The sequence below is a fragment of the Oncorhynchus kisutch genome, linkage group LG17, assembly GCF_002021735.2.
Source record: "Oncorhynchus kisutch isolate 150728-3 linkage group LG17, Okis_V2, whole genome shotgun sequence".
NCBI lineage: Eukaryota > Metazoa > Chordata > Actinopteri > Salmoniformes > Salmonidae > Oncorhynchus > Oncorhynchus kisutch.
This window is the reverse complement of record NC_034190.2, coordinates 29,363,380-29,383,051: the sequence shown is the minus strand read 5'-3', so window position 1 is coordinate 29,383,051 and position 19,672 is coordinate 29,363,380. Positions and strand designations below refer to the sequence as shown.

Below are 19,672 nucleotides of genomic sequence, written 5' to 3'. Positions count from 1 at the left end.
TTAACAAATGACAACAGAGATAGGAGGACTGGAGAAAATGACAAAGTGAGCTGAACTTAGTCAGACAGAATCAGGAGGACTCAATACACTCAATAGCAGATGATGGAAAATAGCACTGTGGAAGCGAGATGACTCGGAATGTATAGCTCTGTGAACCACGTTAACACTGTCCCTCCCCACAAGTTGTTCCTTTCGCAGACTTTGTCATTGGTTATGTGAAACCACATCTGTCTTTAATTTAAAATACATAGGAAACATCTTACTTAAGTGTAAGGAAGGATTGAAGATTCGCCCCTGAGTGAACCCGCAGTGTGATTTCCTGTATCTGTATTGACTGAAATTGGGCCTAGATTTAACTATGACTAAAGTAGCTCTCATTGGTTCACCATAAGGTCAACTAACACCGAAATACACTCTCAACACTGAATAATGAAAGGTTAGCAGGAATTCATGAAAATACTGCACAATGCACTGTGCAAGGCATATGATGGGATCCAATGCATAGTAATGCATAGAAATATAGTTCCTCATTCATTCATAGATGATTGTCTCTGGTTTCCTGTTATCTTTCTCACAGCTGCATTGTTGTCGCGTTCGTTTTCTTAATATTTGTATCTTCTCATCTCTCCTGTTCTCGCTGTCTCCCCATACCTCAAAACATCTCTCCATCTCTCTCTCTCAAGACACACAAATATATATTTCACATAAACAAACCTGCAGGCACACACACACACACACACACACACACACACACACACACACACACACACACACACACACACACACACACACACACACACACACACACACACACACACACACACACACACACACACACACACACACACACCACTCTCTCTGTCTCAGTTACTGTACTGCATTCTGTGACATTTCTTTCCACTTCCTTCCACCTACAAATAACCAAAGTAAGTTACACTATAGCTGCCATTGTCTCAACTTGTCATGTGACATGACACTTACTAATTATGAAACATTTAGAGCAGTTTTTTTCTAAGAGCTTATATTATGTCCACAACTCTTCTGTTCCATCCGTGTATGTATACTTACTGTGTATTACTGTATAAAAACAATAATCATAATAACAATTTGCTACATTTATTAAATCAGGTGTATTCCATGCAATTTTTTTAAATAATTTGTATTTATCGGAGTATTAGGCCATAGACTTGTGGTTATTCCAATGTGAAAGGTAAAGAGAAAGGATTTAGGGCAGAACTACAGTAGGATTTGGCTACTTATAAATAACAGTTCAATTTTAATTCCACAGAGCGGCGCAAGAACCAAACACAACCTAAAATAATGTTTTGGGGATGATACAGCACACGTGCCACAATAAAAACATGACATCTTGTAACAAACGATCAAAGGCCAATTGCATATCATCATCGTCATGATCAATTATCATCTTCATCAATCCATGAATGTCGTTGATCTCATTTCAATGAATTAGTGTGTATATAGCCATACCATAGGGTGCCACCACACACACACAGGCTGACAATATCTCACCATCGTTGTGTGTTACAGCATAGGGTCATTGAAATATAATGGACCATATGGCGACTTGACAAGTTGCTTCATATCTAGGAAGTGTGGTTGTCGGGTTCGTTTTTTCGAATGGCATAGCTTGCCTGTACAACTCAATATAATATATACAAACCTCACACTTTTTCAACGATTGTCTTGTTTGAGACAGCCGTTTCGTGCCTCTATTTCGGACCTCTGTTGGACTGGCACGATTCGTGACGTCTTCGTGCGCAGCCACGCGGACAGTTTCGAAAACAGGTGAGCTCTTTCCATAGCCGCCTTTGGTGCGTAAAACGACGGTATAGTTATTTACTCATACAGAAAAGCAGAACGATAGCGGGGGTATCAGACAATGTTGCATTGCTGTGGTATGTCGCAACTCAAACGAAACAACGCTGCCTGAATGCTATCAAACGAAACAGCGTTGCCTGAACGCTTATAATAGGCTACATTCCGAGAAAAGGATACCAATATTTTGCAGGTATTTATTTTTATCCAGGTGGGTTTATTGTAGAATTAAATTCACACAGTTGTAAATACCGGTGGTCGTGTTTTGTATGACATGCTATTCTCTCCCTGCAATGTGTGTGTGTGTGTGTGAGTGAGTGAGTGAGAGAGAGCGGGAGGGCTTTTATATTCATAATGTATAGGCTACTGTATAATCAAATGCTCTATCCTAGTTATTTTTATGTGATACCCTAATGAAAATCTGGTTGTGTTGTGTGTAGTGGTACTAATTCGAAGTAATGGAAATTGGGTGCATGTGTGCACTGGAGCAAAGAGCATCGTGAGCTCTGATTGCAACCTGGTCTCAGAACATTTCATGTTATTCTGTATATTAATCCGTGATACTCCATTTAGTGTGGTGTATTATGTTTCTTATGGTATGTATTAATTTGTGGATGTCCATCATCCATTTCGTATGATGTGTTACGAATTTGATATATGTTACAAATTATAATTCTTATGATATGAATTTGCAAAACATACAATATGTTACGAATTCGCAAAACATATGCTATGTAACAAATTATTATTTGTTTTGGCTAACTTCTTGATGCACCCATCCCGTTAGCGGGATCATTTTTGTCAACATCCGCTGAATTGCAGAGCGCCAAATTCAAATTAAATTACTACAAATATTAAATTTTCATGAAATCACAAGTGCAATATTGCAAAACACAGCTTAGCTTGTTGTTAATCCACCTGGCATGTCAGATTTCAAAAAAGCTTTTTCGACGAAAGCATACCAAGCGTTTATGTAAGGACATCTCTCTCAGTAGACAAAATGTTACAAACAGCTAGCAGCCAAGTAGATTGGTCACGAAAGTCAGAAAAGCAATAAAATGAATCGCTTACCTTTGATGATCTTTGGATGTTTGCACTCACGAGACTCCCAGTTACACAATAAATGTTCCTTTTGTTCCATAAATATTATTTTTATATCCAAAATACCTCCATGTGATTGGCACGTTATGTTCAGAAATCCACAGGCTCGAGCGGTCACGACCAGGCAGACAAAAATTCCAAATAGTATCCGTAAAGTTCGTAGAAACATGTCAAACGTTTTTACTAATCAATCCTCAGTTTGTTTTTACAATATACAGTGGGGCAAAAAAGTATTTAGTCAGCCACCAATTGTGCAAGTTCTCCCACTTAAAAAGACTAGAGAGGCCTGTAATTTTCATCATAGGTACACTTCAACTATGACTGACAAAATGAGGAAAACAAAACCAGAAAATCACATTGTAGGATTTTTTATTAATTTATTTGCAAATTATGGTGGAAAATAAGTATTTGGTCAATAACAAAAGTTTATCTCAATACTTTGTTATATACCCTTTGTTGGCAATGACAGAGGTCAAATGTTTTCCGTAAGTCTTCACAAGGTTTCCACACACTGTTGCTGGTATTTTGGCCCATTCCTCCATGCATATCTCCTCTAGAGCAGTGATGTTTTGGGGCTGTTGCTGGGCAACACGGACTTTCAACTCCCTCCAAAGATTTTCACTCAAAATCTCACAATATATGGCCCCCATTCATTCTTTCCTTTACACGGATCAGTCGTCCTGGTCCCTTTGCAGAAAAACAGCCCCAAAGCATGATGTTTCCACCCCCATGCTTCACAGTAGGTATGGTGTTCTTTGGATGCAACTCAGCATTCTTTGTCCTCCAAACACGACGAGTTGAGTTTTAACCTAAAAATTATATTTTGGTTTCATCTGACCATATGACATTCTCCCAATCTTCTTCTGGATCATCCAAATGCTCTCTGGCAAACTTCAGACGGGCCTGGACATGTACTGGCTTAAGCAGGGGGACATGTCTGGCACTGCAGGATTTGAGTCCCTGGCGGCGTAGTGTGTTACTGATGGTAGGCTTTGTTACTTTGGTCCCAGTTCTCTGCAGGCCATTCACTACGTCCCCCCGTGTGGTTCTGGGATTTTTGCTCACCGTTCTTGTGATCATTTTGACCTCACGGGGTGAGATCTTGCGTGGAGCCCCAGATCGAGGGAGATTATCAGTGGTCTTGTATGTCTTCCATTTCCTAATAATTGCTCCCACAGTTGATTTCTTTAAACCAAGCTGCTTACCTATTGCAGATTCAGTCTTCCCAGCCTGGTGCAGGTCTACAATTTTGTTTCTGATGTCCTTTGACAGATCTTTGGTCTTGGCCATAGAGGAGTTTGGAGTGTGACTGTTTGAGGTTGTGGACAGGTCTCTTTTATACTGATAACAAGTTCAAACAGGTGCCATTAATACAGGTAACGAGTGGAGGACAGAGGAGCCTCTTAAAGAAGAAGTTACAGGACTGTGAGAGCCAGAAATCTTGCTTGTTTGTAGGTGACCAAATACTTATTTTCCACCATAATTTGAAAATAAATACATAAAAAATCCTACAATGAGATTTTCTGGATTTTTTTCTCTCATTTTGTCTGTCATAGTTGAAGTGTGTTCTTAACTGACTTGCCTGGTTAAATAAAGGTTAAAAAAAATTTAAAAAAAAAAAAAAAAAAAAGTGTACCTATGATGAAAATTACAGGTCTCTCTCATCTTTTTAAGTGGGAGAACTTGCACAATTGGTGGCTGACTAAATACTTTTTTGCCCCACCGTATAATTCATAATATTTCAACCGAGACTGTAGCTTCTTCAATAGGAGAGAGGGAGAAAATGTCTGATCCAAGCTGTTGCGCATGCAAAACGCTGCTGGCACCCAGCCATACAATGATGCGATGTAATCTTTCTCGCTCAAAATAAAAGCCTGAAACAATGTCTAAAGACTGTTCACACCATGGGGAAGCCATAGGGAAAGGAATCTGGTTGATATCCTTTTAAATGGAGCGAAGGCAGGCAATGGAACAGAGAGCTTTCAGGAAAAACAGCACTTCCGGGTTGGATTTACCTCAGGTTTTCGCCTGCAATATCAGACAATATTTTGACAGTTTTGGAAACTTTAGAGTATTTTCTATCCTAATCTGATATGCATATTCTAGATTCTGGGCCTGAGAAATAGGTAGTTTCATTTGGCTACGTTTTTCATCCAAACATCAAAATACTGCCCCCTACACTCAACAGGTTAAAGGGGTAAGGTTAGGGTTATGGGAATGGGAGTGGTTAGCTAAAAGGGTTAGGGTTAGCTAACTTAATAAGTAGTTGCATAGTAGCAAAAAAGTAGTAAGTAGTTGAAAAGTTGCTAATTAGCTAAAGTTGTCCATGATGAGATTCGAACACGCAACCTTTGGGTTGCTAGATGTTCATGTTATACCTTTTGTTTTTGCCTTAACTAACCTTTTGCCTTATGTAACCATACCAAACATTACAAATCACACTAATTTGATTGTCCCGGATTTACATGTATTATGTTATGTCTAGTCTATGAGACCAGGCTGTTGATTTGAACATACAGTTCTCTGCACTGCTCCCAGGGGGCTTGACTCACATGACATCACACTGACCAATGCACTGTGTAGTGGCTCTGACTATGGCTCAGTTGTAACCTTTATCTACATTGAAATATGGATATACAGTACTGTAGGCTACTGGGGTATGGCTAAATTAAAGGGGAAATCTGCGATTGTTACATCCATTTCTTGTTTTACTTTAAAATTATTTATATAGACCTATACCCATTGATTATTGAAGAATATAACTTATAAATACCTCATGAGAGCCAGAAATTCAAAGTTGATGTCATAGATGGTCAGACCTTATAGTCATAACTCTGTCTATGAATTTGAGAGTGGTAACATTTCTCCAACCCCAACCCTTAACTGTTTAATAAACAGTGGCGGGTTGATTACTTACAGATGACCCCTTTAATCTTCACAGATTCAATTATGTTTGATTATCAAAAATGTAAGGTTTGAAAGTAACGGGATTAACTTTTTTATTGTCATATATAATGTCTCATATCATAACAGATCCCACTTCTGACACCAATGTAGTGAAGTTGAGGCATAGCTGACAGCTGGGCTCAATTAGTCATCACCTCATACAGTATGTCAAAAGTTTGGAAACACCTACTCATTCAAGGGTTTTTCTTTTTCTTTTTTTTATTACTATTTTCTGCATTGTAGAATAATAGTGAAGACATCAAACTATGTAATAACACATATGGAATCATGTAGTAACCAAAAAAAGTGTTAAACAAATCCGAATATATTTTATATTTGAGATTCTTCAAAGTAGCCAACCTTTGCCTTGATGACAGCTTTGCACACTCTTGGCATTCTCTCAACCAGCTTCATGAGATAGTCACCTGGAAACCATTTAAATGAACAGGTGTGCCTTGTTAATTTGTGGAATTTCTTTCCTCCTTAATGCGTTTGAGCCAATCAGTTGTGTGGTGACAAGGTAGGGGTGGTATACAGAAGATAAGCCTTTTTGGTAAAAGACCAAGTCCATATTATGGCAAGAACAGTACAAATAAGCAAAGATTAAAACAATTGTATTTAACTAGGCAAGTAATTTAAGAACAAATTATTATTTCCAATGGTGGGTTAGCTGCCTTGTTCAGGGGCAGAATGACAGATTTTTATCTTGTCAGCTCAGGGATTCGATCTAGCAACCTTTCGGTTACTGGCCCAACGCTCTAACCATTAAACCTTTTGTGACTAGGGGGCAGTATTTTCATTTTTGGAAAAATAACGTTCCCGTAGTAAACGGGATATTTTGTCAGGACAAGATGCTAGAATATGCATATAATTGACAGCTTAGGATAGAAAACACTCTAAAGTTTCCAAAACTGTAAAAATATTGTCTGTGAGTATAACAGAACTGATGTTGCAGGCGAAAGCCTGAGAAAAATCCAATCCGGAAGTGCCTCGTGTTTTGAAAGCGCTGCGTTCCAATGCGTCCCTATTGAGCAGTGAATGGGCTATCAACCAGATTACTCTTTCTCCGTATTCCCGAAGGTGTGTACAGCATTGTGACGTAGTTTTACGCATTTATGTTGAAGAATACCCGTAAGCGGCGACATTGCGCAAGTGGTCACCTGATGGCTCCCATAGTGACTCTCGCGTAAAATACAGAGGTAGCCATTATTCCAATCGGTCCTACTGAAAAACTAATTGTCCCGACGGATATATTATCGAATAGATATTTGAAAAACACCTTGAGGATTGATTATAAACAACGTTTGCCATGTTTCTGTCGATTATTATGGAGCTAATTTGGAATATTTTTCTGAGTTTTCGTGACTGCAATTTCCGGGCGATTTCTCAGCTAAACGTGAAGAACAAACGGAGCTATTTCGCCTACAAAAATAATATTTTTGGAAAAAAAGGAACATTTGCTATCTAACTGGGAGTCTTGTGAGTGAAAACATCCGAAGCTCATCAAAGGTAAACAATTTAATTTGATTGCTTTTCTGAATTCCGTGACCAAGTTACCTGCTGCTAGCTGGACAAAATGCTATGCTAGGCTATCGATAAACTTACACAAATGCTTGTCTAGCTTTGGCTGTAAAGCATATTTAGAAAATCTAAGATGACAGGGTGATTAACAAAAGGCTAAGCTGTGTCTCAACATATTTCATTTGTGATTTTCATGAATAGGAATATTTTCTAGGAATATTTATGTCCGTTGCGTTATGCTAATTAGTGTCAGGCGATGATTACGCTCCCGCATGCGGGATGGGTAGTCACTTAAGCCATCTGCCACTCCACAAAACGATAGTCCATCATTACTTTAAGACATGAAGGTCAGTCAATTCAGAAAATGTCAAGAACCTTGAACGTTTCTTCAAGTGCAGTCGCAAACACCATCAAGCGCTATGATGAAACTGTCTCTCATGAGGACTGCAACAGGAAAGACTCAGAGTTACCTCTGCTGCAGAGGATAAATTCATTAGAGTTAACTGCACCTCAGATTGCAGCCCAAATAAATGCTTCACAGAGTTCAAGTAACAACACATCTCAACATCACCTGTTCAAAGGAGACTGTGTGAATCAGGCCTTCATGGTTGAATTGCTACAAAGAAACCACTACTAAAGGACACCAATGAGAAGAAGATACTTGCTTGGTCCAAGAAGCACAAGCAATGGATATTAGATGGGTGGAAATCTGTCCTTTGGTCGGATGAGTCCAAATTTGATATTTTTGGTTCCAACTGCCGTGTCTTTGTGAGATGCAGAGTAGGTGAACGGATGACCTCCGCATGTGTGGTTCTCACCATGAAGCATGGAGGAGGAGGTGTGATTCTTCACTATTATTCTACAATGTAGAAAATAGTAAAAATAAAGAAAAACCCAAGAATGAGTAGGTGTGTCCAAACTTTTGACTGATACTGTACTTGCCAACCCAATTAGATACTACTGTGGTGTTAAACTGTCTGCTAGGTCATCTTAGTGAACAACACCAAATAGTCCCCTGGCCTGTGATGTTCATAGATAATGATTGTCGATGTTGATATTGCTAAATTAGTTATCCATATTTTCACCAATGCAATAGAAAAAACTGATCACAGGCCTAAACTCCAACCACAAACGTTATGGAAAGATGTCTTTACTCTATAAGAAGATTGTAAAGTTTACGACATGGCCAAGGATATGATCTCACCATGTATATCATTGTCTCAGTAGTTCCTGTAATCAGTGTACTATGTAATCCTTAGTGGTCTGGAAATGCTCTGCAACCCAAGGAGAAATTGTTGAGCTTTTGTTGAGAAATTGTTGAGCTTGCTTGGCACATTGGGACCAATAGAATAGTCACAAAAATGCAAACCCCGCCCATCTGGCACTCCAAGAAGGCTCAAACATTTGAAAGATATTAAATTCTACTTGAAACCAGGTCTGACTTTGTGTATGGCAGTATGGGTACTTCATTCTAGCCTTGTCAGACAAGCACAATGCTGAACATGATGATGATTTATGAATAGTTTTGACTTAAAGCTCACAAATGTTGATTATGTAATGATCTGTGTACTTTGCTGGTGTGAGTGCATCTAAAGATAACATCATGTGCAAACACACCTGACATTTCCAAAATGATATACAGTGGGGCAAAAAAGTATTTAGTCAGCCACCAATTGTGCAAGTTCTCACACTTAAAAGATGAGAGAGGCCTGTAATTTTCATCATAGGTACACTTCAACTATGACAGACAAAATTAGAGAAAAAAAATCCAGAAAATCACCTTTTACGATTTTTTATGAAATAATTTGCTAAATATGGTGGAAAATTAGTATTTGGTCATAACAAAAGTTTATCTCAATACTTTGTTATATACCCTTTGTTGGCAATGACAGAGGTCAAACGTTTTCTGTAAGTCTTCACAAGGTTTTCCCACACTGTTGCTGGTATTTTTGCCCATTCCTCCATGCAGATCTCCTCTAGAGCAGTGATGTTTTGGGGCTGTTGCTGGGCAACACGGACTTTCAACTCCCTCCAAAGATTTGAGATCTGGAGACTGGCTAGGCCACTCCAGGACCTTGAAATGCTCCTTACGAAGCCACTCCTTCGTTGCCAGGGCGGTGTGTTTGGGATCATTGTCATGCTGAAAGACCCAGCCACGTTTCATCTTCAATGCCCTTGCTGATGGAAGGAGGTTTTCACTCAAAATCTCACGATACATGGCCCCATTCATTCTTTCCTTTACACAGATCAGTCGTCCTGGTCCCTTTGCAGAAAAACAGCCCCAAAGCATGATGTTTCCACCCCCATGCTTCACAGTAGGTATGGTGTTCCTTGGATGCAACTCAGCATTCTTTGTCCTCCAAACACGACGAGTTGAGTTTTACCAAAAAGTTATATTTTGGTTTCATCTGACCATATGACATTCTCCCAATCTTCTTCTGGATCATCCAAATGCTCTCTAGCAAACTTCAGACGGGCCTGGACATGTACTGGCTTAAGCAGGGGGACACGTCTGGCACTGCAGGATTTGAGTCCCTGGCGACGTAGTGTGTTACTGATGGTAGGCTTTGTTACTTTGGTCCCAGCTCTCTGCAGGTCATTCACTAGGTCCCCCCGTGTGGTTCTGGGATTTTTGCTCACCGATCTTGTAATCATTTTGACCCCACGGGGTGAGATCCTGCGTGGAGCCCCAGATCGAGGGAGATTATCAGTGGTCTTGTACGTCTTCCATTTCCTAATAATTGCTCCCACAGTTGATTTCTTCAAACCAAGCTGCTTACCTATTGCAGATTCAGTTTCCCCAGCCTGGTGCAGGTCTACAATTTTGTTTCTGGTGTCCTTTGACAGATCTTTGGTCTTGGCCATAGTGGAGTTTGGAGTGTGACTGTTTGAGGTTGTGGACAGGTGTCTTTTATACTGATAACAAGTTCAAACAGGTGCCATTAATATAGGTAACGAGTGGAGAACAGAGGAGCCTCTTAAAGAAGAAGTTACAGGACTGTGAGAGCCAGAAATCTTGCTTGTTTGTAGGTGACCAAATACTTATTTTCCACCATAATTTGCAAATAAATTCATTAAAAATCCTACAATGTGATTTTCAGGAATTTTTTTCAAATTTTGTCTGTCATAGTTGAAGTGTACCTATGATGAAAATTACAGGTCTCTCTCATCTTTTTAAGTGGGAGAACTTGCACAATTGGTGGCTGACTAAATACTTTTTTGCCCCACTGTACCTCCTGTGTCACTTTGTGGGACCTGCTATAATTGGCATTATACAGTGCCTTGCGAAAGTATTCGGCCCCCTTGAATTTTGCGACCTTTTGCCACATTTCAGGCTCAAACATAAAGATATAAAACTGTATTTTTTTGTGAAGAATCAACAACAAGTGGGACACAATCATGAAGTGGAACGACATTTATTGGATATTTCAAACTTTTTTAACAAATCAAAAACTGAAAAATCGGGCTAATTAAGTTAATACTTTGTAGGGCCACCTTTTGCTGCGATTACAGCTGTAAGTCGCCTGGTATGTCTCTATCAGTTTTGCACATCGAGAGATGCTCCTTGCAAAACAGCTCGAGCTCAGTGAGGTTGGATGGAGAGCATTTGTGAACAGCAGTTTTCAGTTCTTTCCACAGATTCTCGATTGGATTCAGGTCTGGACTTTGACTTGGCCATTCTAACACCTGGATATGTTTATTTTTGAACCATTCCATTATAGATTTTGCTTTATGTTTTGGATCATTGTCTTGTTGGAAGACAAATCTCCGTCCCAGTCTCAGGTCTTTTGCAGACTCCATCAGGTTTTCTTCCAGAATGGTCCTGTATTTGGCTCCATCCATCTTCCCATCAATTTTAACCATCTTCCCTGTCCCTGCTGAAGAAAAGCAGGCCCAAACCATGATGCTGCCACCACCATGTTTGACAGTGGGGATAGTGTGTTCAGGGTGATGAGCTGTGTTGCTTTTACGCCAAACATAATGTTTTGCATTGTTGCCAAAAAGTTCAATTTTGGTTTCATCTGACCAGAGCACCTTCTTCCACATGTTTGGTGTGTCTCCCAGGTGGCTTGTGGCAAACTTTAAACGACACATTTTATGGATATCTTTAAGAAATGGCTTTCTTCTTGCCACTCTTCCATAAAGGCCAGATTTGTGCAATATACGACTGATTGTTGTCCTATGGACAGAGTCTCCCACCTCAGCTGTAGATCTCTGCAGTTCATCCAGAGTGATCATGGGCCTCTTGGCTGCATCTCTGATCAGTCTTCTCCTTGTATGAGCTGAAAGTTTAGAGGGACGGCCAGGTCTTGGTAGATTTGCAGTGGTCTGATACTCCTTCCATTTCAATATTATCGCGCGCACTGCCCCCCTTGGATGTTTAAAGCTTGGGAAATCTTTTTGTATCCAAATCCGGCTTTAAACTTCTTCACAACAGTATCTCGGACCTGCCTGGTGTGTTCCTTGTTCTTCATGATGCTCTCTGCGCTTTTAACGGACCTCTGAGACTATCACAGTGCAGGTGCATTTATACGGAGACTTGATTACACACAGGTGGGTTGTATTTATCATCATTAGTCATTTAGGTCAACATTGGATCATTCAGAGATCCTCACTGAACTTCTGGAGAGAGTTTGCTGCACTGAAAGTAAAGGGGCTGAATACTTTTGCACGCCCAATTTTTCAGTTTTTGATTTGTTAAAAAAGTTTGAAATATCCAATAAATGTCGTTCCACTTCATGATTGTGTCCCACTTGTTGATTCTTCACAAAAAAATACAGTTTTATATCTTTATGTTTGAAGCCTGAAATGTGGCAAAAGGTCGCAAAGTTCAAGGGGGCCGAATACTTTCACAAGGCACTGTATATGAAATACCATGATGTCAGCTGACATGAAAGTGAACAGACAACTAACATAACAGTGTTTTGACAAGTTTGTTGTGACTTGTCTCATATGGTAAGCCAGGGTAGTTTTTGAGTGAAATCTATTTATAACCATGAAAAGAACCAAAGTGATTCAGCCACTTTAATGAGGAAAAACACTGTTTTGCAGCTAGGGTAGACTTGCCTACATTGCAGTGTTGTGTTCGAAACCACCTAAAGTGAGACCAATTCAAGACCAAGACCGGAGCAAGTCGAGTCCGAGTCAAGACCAAGACTGGAGGGGGGGGCAAGACCGAGACCAGACGGGGAACAAGGGGTCTGAGACCGAGTCAAGACTGAGACCAGAAAAAACATAATTCTGATTTTGTCAAATTGCCACCATAACAAAAGTTCAAAATGTCCAGTATTTCTGTGTTCATATTTCAGATAAACATATGGATTTATCTGACATTCAGAATGGTGAATAAAATGCATGCTGAGGACAAATAGAGCCACTCTACAAATTATTACTAACCCAAACACAGTGGAGAACAATGAGGGCCTTCTACGTCTTCAGAGAAGGGCTAAAGATTTATAAAATAATAATAATCAACAATATTAATTATAATTATATTGTTATTTTCAATTATGTTCTGATTTAATCTCTTCAGTTTTTGTTGGAAAGGAAAGGGTTAACACTGAATATAAAAAAATATCCAATCAGGGTTTTTCTAGAAGCTAGGAAGAAGGAATCTGCCATTCCACTGTATTAGGGCAGCATTTTGGAGTGACAGTGGAATCAACCAATCACATTTTGACTTGTAATGGGTGGGACCATTTTTACCAAACTCTTTCTCTTTTTAAAACAGGTCATTTCGCAATAGCAAGCTGTAGTTTTCCCACAGTCTAGCTAGCTATCTTTTGTTGTAAACTAGTTTGCAGCAGCTGCAGCAGGTGTTATCGAAGAGGATGTTGTTGCTAATTTGTTAGCTTCTCCCTTTTCAAGAATAACTTTAAACAAGAAGTTAACCTTTTACTGCAGTGGGCTAGATCAGGGTCACACAGTGGAATTATAGGTAGCCTTTAACAAATCTACTTTGAAACAAAAGTATACACCTCGCACATGGTTATGGGCTTAAAAAAAGACACCTGTACCATGTCAAATAGGGTTTATTTTGCATCCCAATTTTAATATTTATATATATCACAGAAGACTGAGATATAACAAAACTGTTTGACATAGAAACACCAGATGTCAGAAGAAAAAAATATCTTTATTATTTATGACAAATAATATTAATAACATTTCACCCATGAGGCAAAAGAGTGTGCTTTTGGTCATTGGCTGAAGGAAAGGGTTGTTTCAAATTATCACCAGCTGGTGAGTGGAACTGTGTTTTTTGTAATAATAATGTATAATTTTTTTGTTTTTCCTCAATCTGATTGGGTGGGCCTGGCAGGGCCTGGCTCCCCAGTGGGTGTGCCTGTGTCATCGAAGGTCCACTCATGCCTACAGTATGCCCCTGATGCAAACAGCTCATGATGACTGAATTGCACATCACAAATAGCCAACTAACCAAGACTTCGGACCAAACTTTTTCAGTACCTGGTTTACATACTCATTGTTGCCTTAGTTAGAATTTACTGGTAGATATCATACATTGAAATGTCCTACCTACCGGCTCCATGCCAAAACCAGTTGAGCTGCGCGCGTTTGCTGACTACATATTGTATTCTGCTGAAACTAGGCTGTGTGCAGCGCGCAAGCGAACACATTTCACGTGATTTGCGATTGTGTAGGCTACTTTGTGTATGATTTCACTGTTGTACTACATAATCGTATACCTCCACTACACTACTTTAATAAGCATCCGTAGGGATTAAGAAGTGAGTATACGCAATGCCCACTGGAAGAAAAGTGTGTATACGGTATATACCTGCATAGCTTCCACTACACCATTGGCCAGTTGTGTTTAACAAAAGTGCACTCTCCTACACGAGTGCGCTGGTATTACCGTTGATGTCCTTTCAGAATCACGAACCCGTCACACACTGAAGACCTATGTCGGATAGGTTCGCCACTGCGCAATCATGTCTATAAAAGACCGAGACCGGTCTCGAGTACTACAACACTGCTGCATAGGGTTGAACGTTGTTCATTTTTGTCTAGCTGATGTTCTTCTGATGTTTCTTAGGGATATTGTTCGTGATATCTCCCGCTGTTACAATTTACAACTAAACTTCAGACTCGGATTAGTTTGTTTATAGAATAGGAATGCGTTGTCTGTATTGTACAAGTACCACATTCCAGTAGTTATCATAACATATTCATTGTGCGAGTTTAAAATCCATATATTTTGTATATGATATGTGTGTGTGTGCGCGCGCCTGCGTTGTTTCCTTGAGCAAGTCATGACTACAATGAGGAACTCCGTAGTGGCGTTATCATTGGAGACCACAGCTACAAATTCATAATTATGGCCAAACCCCGCCTATTTCTAAAATGTCTCTTCTTAAAAAACATGATTTTAAACCTACACCCACTGCTAACTTATACCAAAACCTAACCTTAAATTAAGATCAAAAAGCTATTTTTTTTGTTTTCATTAATTGTTATGATAGCCAATGTTGGCTTTGTGACTGTGGTAACTAGTGACAACCTAGTCATAGCGGGTTTGCATCTAGGCAAGCAAGCACTCCCAACAAAGTTACGTATAAACCGAAGGAGGGGCAGAAATAAGATGAACTTTTCCGCATTCCACGGTTAACTGTAAAGAACTCTGACTGTAGGCTTAGCTACACATGGACAGGGGAGTTTGCTACGTCGTTGACTAGTTGTCATCGGGAAAAATTCATTGCAACGCATTAGAAGAACAAACACTTATTTGTTTCAGTTTGCAAAAGAGCCTGGTCAGGCATTCAGTTGGGTGAGTGTTTCTCCTGACGATCTTTTCGACGCATTTTGTTTTCGCTGATTTATGCTTATATATATATATATACACACACACACACACACACACACACACACACACACACACACACACACACACACACACACACACACACACACACATACATATGTGTGTGTGTGTGTATGTGTATGTAAACCACCTAGTTAAATTTGATGAAAAACTGCAATACCTTTTGGAATAGAACATTTCTTTTCGGGGTGTGTTCTGCTATAGTCTGATGGTTGTAATGTCAGAATCTGAAGTTTGGCATTTTTAAAATGAGAAAGTTGGGCACGTTACACACCATTTATTCTGGAGTAAATTATGGGATTGTTTTTCATAACTGGTTCATCCGAGTTTCTGATTATATTTTTTTGCATAACGTTTAGGCACCCTCACTTCTCTTTCTCTCGATTGACTTTCATAGTTCCCCAATTCCAACGATTCAGCTTTCATATATTATTATTGAGGTGTCCACATGATCATAATCTTCTCTAAATATGTTGCTTTATGTGGTGATCAATTTAGTATTTTCTACAAGTGCTATCCTATGACTAGCTGGTAAACGACTTTATAGTTACACACAAACACGCACAGGGGAAGGCCAAACTCAACATAATGTTGAAAAATGAACAGATCACATTCCCTCAGACACAACAGTGTGGTCAGGGTCTGCAGTAGCCCAATAATGGATTAAATGAGCCTAATGTTACTCTTTATAGTCCAAGGACCTTACATGTTCTGTTTAGAGGTGAATTGGCTCTGGCAGCCGAAACAACCAAATGCACCATCTAAACGTGAATCGAATGTGAAACACTCCTGCCCCATAGCATGTTGGCTGGAGTACATTGGTGACATGTTGAACGTCAATTGTCGCTCATGGAGTGCCAGACTAGTCTCTTTGCTCAGTTGGCTAATACAGTGGGTTTTGAGTGGCGTGTGCTGTTGTACAGAAGGTTGCAAATTTGATCCCTGCTCTTGGCAGAATAGAATACACTCTGTTTACGTGGTACTGGTCCATGGCTTGTGCCCACACTGAAGTCAAGTGGGTTGAGCAGTAGTTATCTCAGAACAGATCAGTCTCTCTACACTCCATGATGATGGCATATTTTCTTCAGAACTGAACTGTACTGTCTATCTCTGACTCATCTCTTGTGAGGATAGGTGAATGATAACAAGGCATTTTTTGTTTTATGGGGCACCTAGTCAGCCAGACGCGCACGCACGCGCACACACACGCACGCACATTTTGCATACACAAAGACACCAGTTTGCTGGTGGCACCCATAAACAACCACTTCTTCACACTTACTCTTGAGATTAGAGTGCCCTAGATAAGACAGTAAAGCCACGGTCTGTCTGTCTATTTTGGCCCACATTTAGGAGCGAGGCCTCACTTTTAGCCGCTTATCAGACCTCTTGACATGATGACATAGTGCACCGTTCATAGACAAGGGCCATTGTTCCACTGTAGTGTTATTTGGGGAAGGGGTGGTTTTGGAGTTGCGGGGGAGCTGGTTCTTGAATCAACGCTGTTGTTCTCAGGATATTGTCATGTTGTTGACTTCATGGTATTGGGGTGGGAAGCTGGGGGTGGATCATGAGGGGAGTCTCGGGAATGTCTTCTTGAGAATGATTTTTAGCAGGGGAGAGGGCATGCACATAACAACTGTCAGACAGAGTCTGAGAGTGAAAGATATTATTGTGTTCTGTAGTTAGTATATATACAGGAAGACTCACAAACACTCACATGCTGTCACAAATAGACACATTTAAGTTTACACCAGTTGTATTCGGCGCACGTACATTACCTCTGTATGATTGCAGACTGTTGAAGTTGACCCCTCTTGTCCTTACTCCCTTTCTCTCACTCTCTTTAATCTCTTTCTTTCCCTGTCTCTTTCTGCCTCCCTCCCTCACACCATATTTGCTCTGTCTGTCTGTCTGTCTGTCTGTCTGTCTGTCTGTCTGTCTGTCTGTCTGTCTGTCTGTCTGTCTGTCTGTCTGTCTGTCTGTCTGTCTGTCTGTCTGTCTGTCTGTCTGTCTGTCTGTCCTGTCTGTCTGTCTGTCTGTCCTGTCTGTCTGTCTGTCTGTCTGTCTGTCTGTCTGTCCTGTCTGTCTGTCTGTCTGTCTGTCTGTCTGTCTGTCTGTCTGTCTGTCTGTCTGTCTGTCTGTCTGTCTGTCTGTCTGTCTGTCTGTCTGTCTGTCTGTCTGTCTGTCTGTCTGTCTGTCCTGTCTGTCTGTCTGTCTGTCTGTCTGTCTGTCTGTCTGTCTGTCTGTCTGTCTGTCTGTCTGTCTGTCTGTCTGTCTGTCTGTCTGTCTGTCTGTCTGTCTGTCTGTCTGTCTGTCTGTCTGTCTGTCTGTCTGTCTGTCTGTCTGTCTGTCTGTCTGTCTGTCTGTCTGTCTGTCTGTCTGTCTGTCTGTCTGTCTGTCTGTCTGTCTGTCTGTCTGTCTGTCTGTCTGTCTGTCTGTCTGTCTGTCTGTCTGTCTGTCTGTCTGTCTGTCTGTCTGTCTGTCTGTCTGTCTGTCTGTCTGTCTGTCTGTCTGTCTGTCTGTCTGTCTGTCTGTCTGTCTGTCTGTCTGTCTGTCTGTCTGTCTGTCTGTCTGTCTGTCTGTCTGTCTGTCTGTCTGTCTGTCTGTCTGTCTGTCTGTCTGTCTGTCTGTCTGTCTGTCTGTCTGTCTGTCTGTCTGTCTGTCTGTCTGTCTGTCTGTCTGTCTGTCTGTCTGTCTGTCTGTCTGTCTGTCTGTCTGTCTGTCTGTCTGTCTGTCTGTCTGTCTGTCTGTCTGTCTGTCTGTCTGTCTGTCTGTCTGTCTGTCTGTCTGTCTGTCTGTCTGTCTGTCTGTCTGTCTGTCTGTCTGTCTGTCTGTCTGTCTGTCTGTCTGTCTGTCTGTCTGTCTGTCTGTCTGTCTTGTCTGTCTGTCTGTCTGTCTGTCTGTCTGTCTGTCTGTCTGTCTGTCTGTCTGTCTGTCTGTCTGTCTGTCTGTCTGTCTGTCTGTCTGTCTGTCTGTCTGTCTGTCTGTCTGTCTGTCTGTCTGTCTGTCTGTCTGTCTGTCTGTCTGTCTGTCTGTCTGTCTTTATGATGCTGGTTTTTGGAGACAACATGCTTTTCTCTCATTGTCAGCATTTCTCTCTTTCACTCTCTTTCACCCTCTCTGTATTTGGTTCACTATATTAGGCATGACTGGACGCCGACAAGGATAATTCTTCCCTGCAATTAACATCAGTAATCCTTTCAAAACTGATCACCAATCCCCATTGAAAATATTCAAAAGGGCCACATTACATAACCAAGGAAAAAAAAACACTCACTGATGCATGCGCTGATGTACTTTGACACTTGAGGCTTTCTGAGGGTTTTAGTCTGTTATTTTAATCACGTTTGTTTTCATACGGTGGGTAGAGGCAGAGTAATACTCTGTGAACTTGCACTTTTAAACACTGTCTCACTCTTCAGTCCCTCCGCGTTCACTGCTAATAAAGGCTTATGGGTCATTCCATTTGATTTTAATAACTTTTTGACTGCACCCCTTTTGATTTGAACTTAACTTACCATACATATTTGCCCATAGTAGAAGTGGTCAGAACTGACAAAACATTTACGAGATAGAGGTGCTAAAAGTTTACCCATTTCGCATACTTCACCATACGCCAAGACATCCATGTCTTTATCACTGGTAAAGATAAATTGTGTAGTTTGATACCATTTAATTAAGTGATAATGCCCGAGAAGCTGGTGTTTGGAGGATATATTGGCATGGGTGTTGTTAGGCACGAGATTAAGTCCAAACACCAACTTCGATGGCATTATCACATTTATACAACGGGTTACCAACATATATATGAATTAAAAACATTATTTTGATGAATTTATTCATACTATTTCATCCGTCCACAAGATATAGTCCCTAAACAAATCTAGGGTTGCTACCCAAGCCGGCCGGTCGTTCGTTCTGTTGGTTCAGTTGCCAGAGACAGGACCCAGTCGTTCAGTCTTTTTGTTCTGTATCTGTTTGTTCTAAATGTTCCATTGCCATACTGGCTGGTAACGTTCTTATCCCTTGAATGTAAGCTAGCCAACTAAGGCTAATTTACAGTGACATCAACCAGCGCAGACAGAATAACAACAGTAGCTGCATTTGTTTAAGCTGTTTTGTTGTGACATTTATTTGGATACATCCACAACAATGAGCTAATGAGGCACGATTTCACCTGGCATAAAAAAAGTTCTCTCTCGTTAGGACACTGTTGTTCAGAGAAGCTAGCCAACAGCACAACTAACACAATAACTTCAAACTGAAGCTGGAAAGACTGCAAACTAGCCTACATAAAGCTGTCCCAACAGCAGTCCCAACTAGAGGTCGACCGATTATGATTTTTCAACGCCGATACCGATTATTGGAGGACCAAAAAAAGCTGATACCAATTAATCGGCCTATTTAAAAACAAAATTCTTT

General features: G+C 40.5%; 1 protein-coding gene across 4 annotated transcripts in view; it reads left to right on the top strand.

Moving 5' to 3' along the window:
* The first annotated feature begins 1,506 nt into the window (after positions 1 to 1,506).
* Positions 1,507 to 19,672, top strand: part of LOC109907417 (death-associated protein kinase 3) — a 43,563-nt gene continuing 25,397 nt past the window's right edge. The window contains exon 1 of one of the 4 annotated variants that reach the window (XM_031793522.1): positions 1,507 to 1,806. The gene's annotated coding sequence lies outside the window, so the exon portion shown is untranslated. Of the gene's footprint in view, positions 2,030 to 14,917; positions 15,194 to 19,672 lie in introns of those variants that run through there. The other 3 variants (XM_020505367.2, XM_020505366.2, XM_031793523.1) reach the window with 3 other exon arrangements.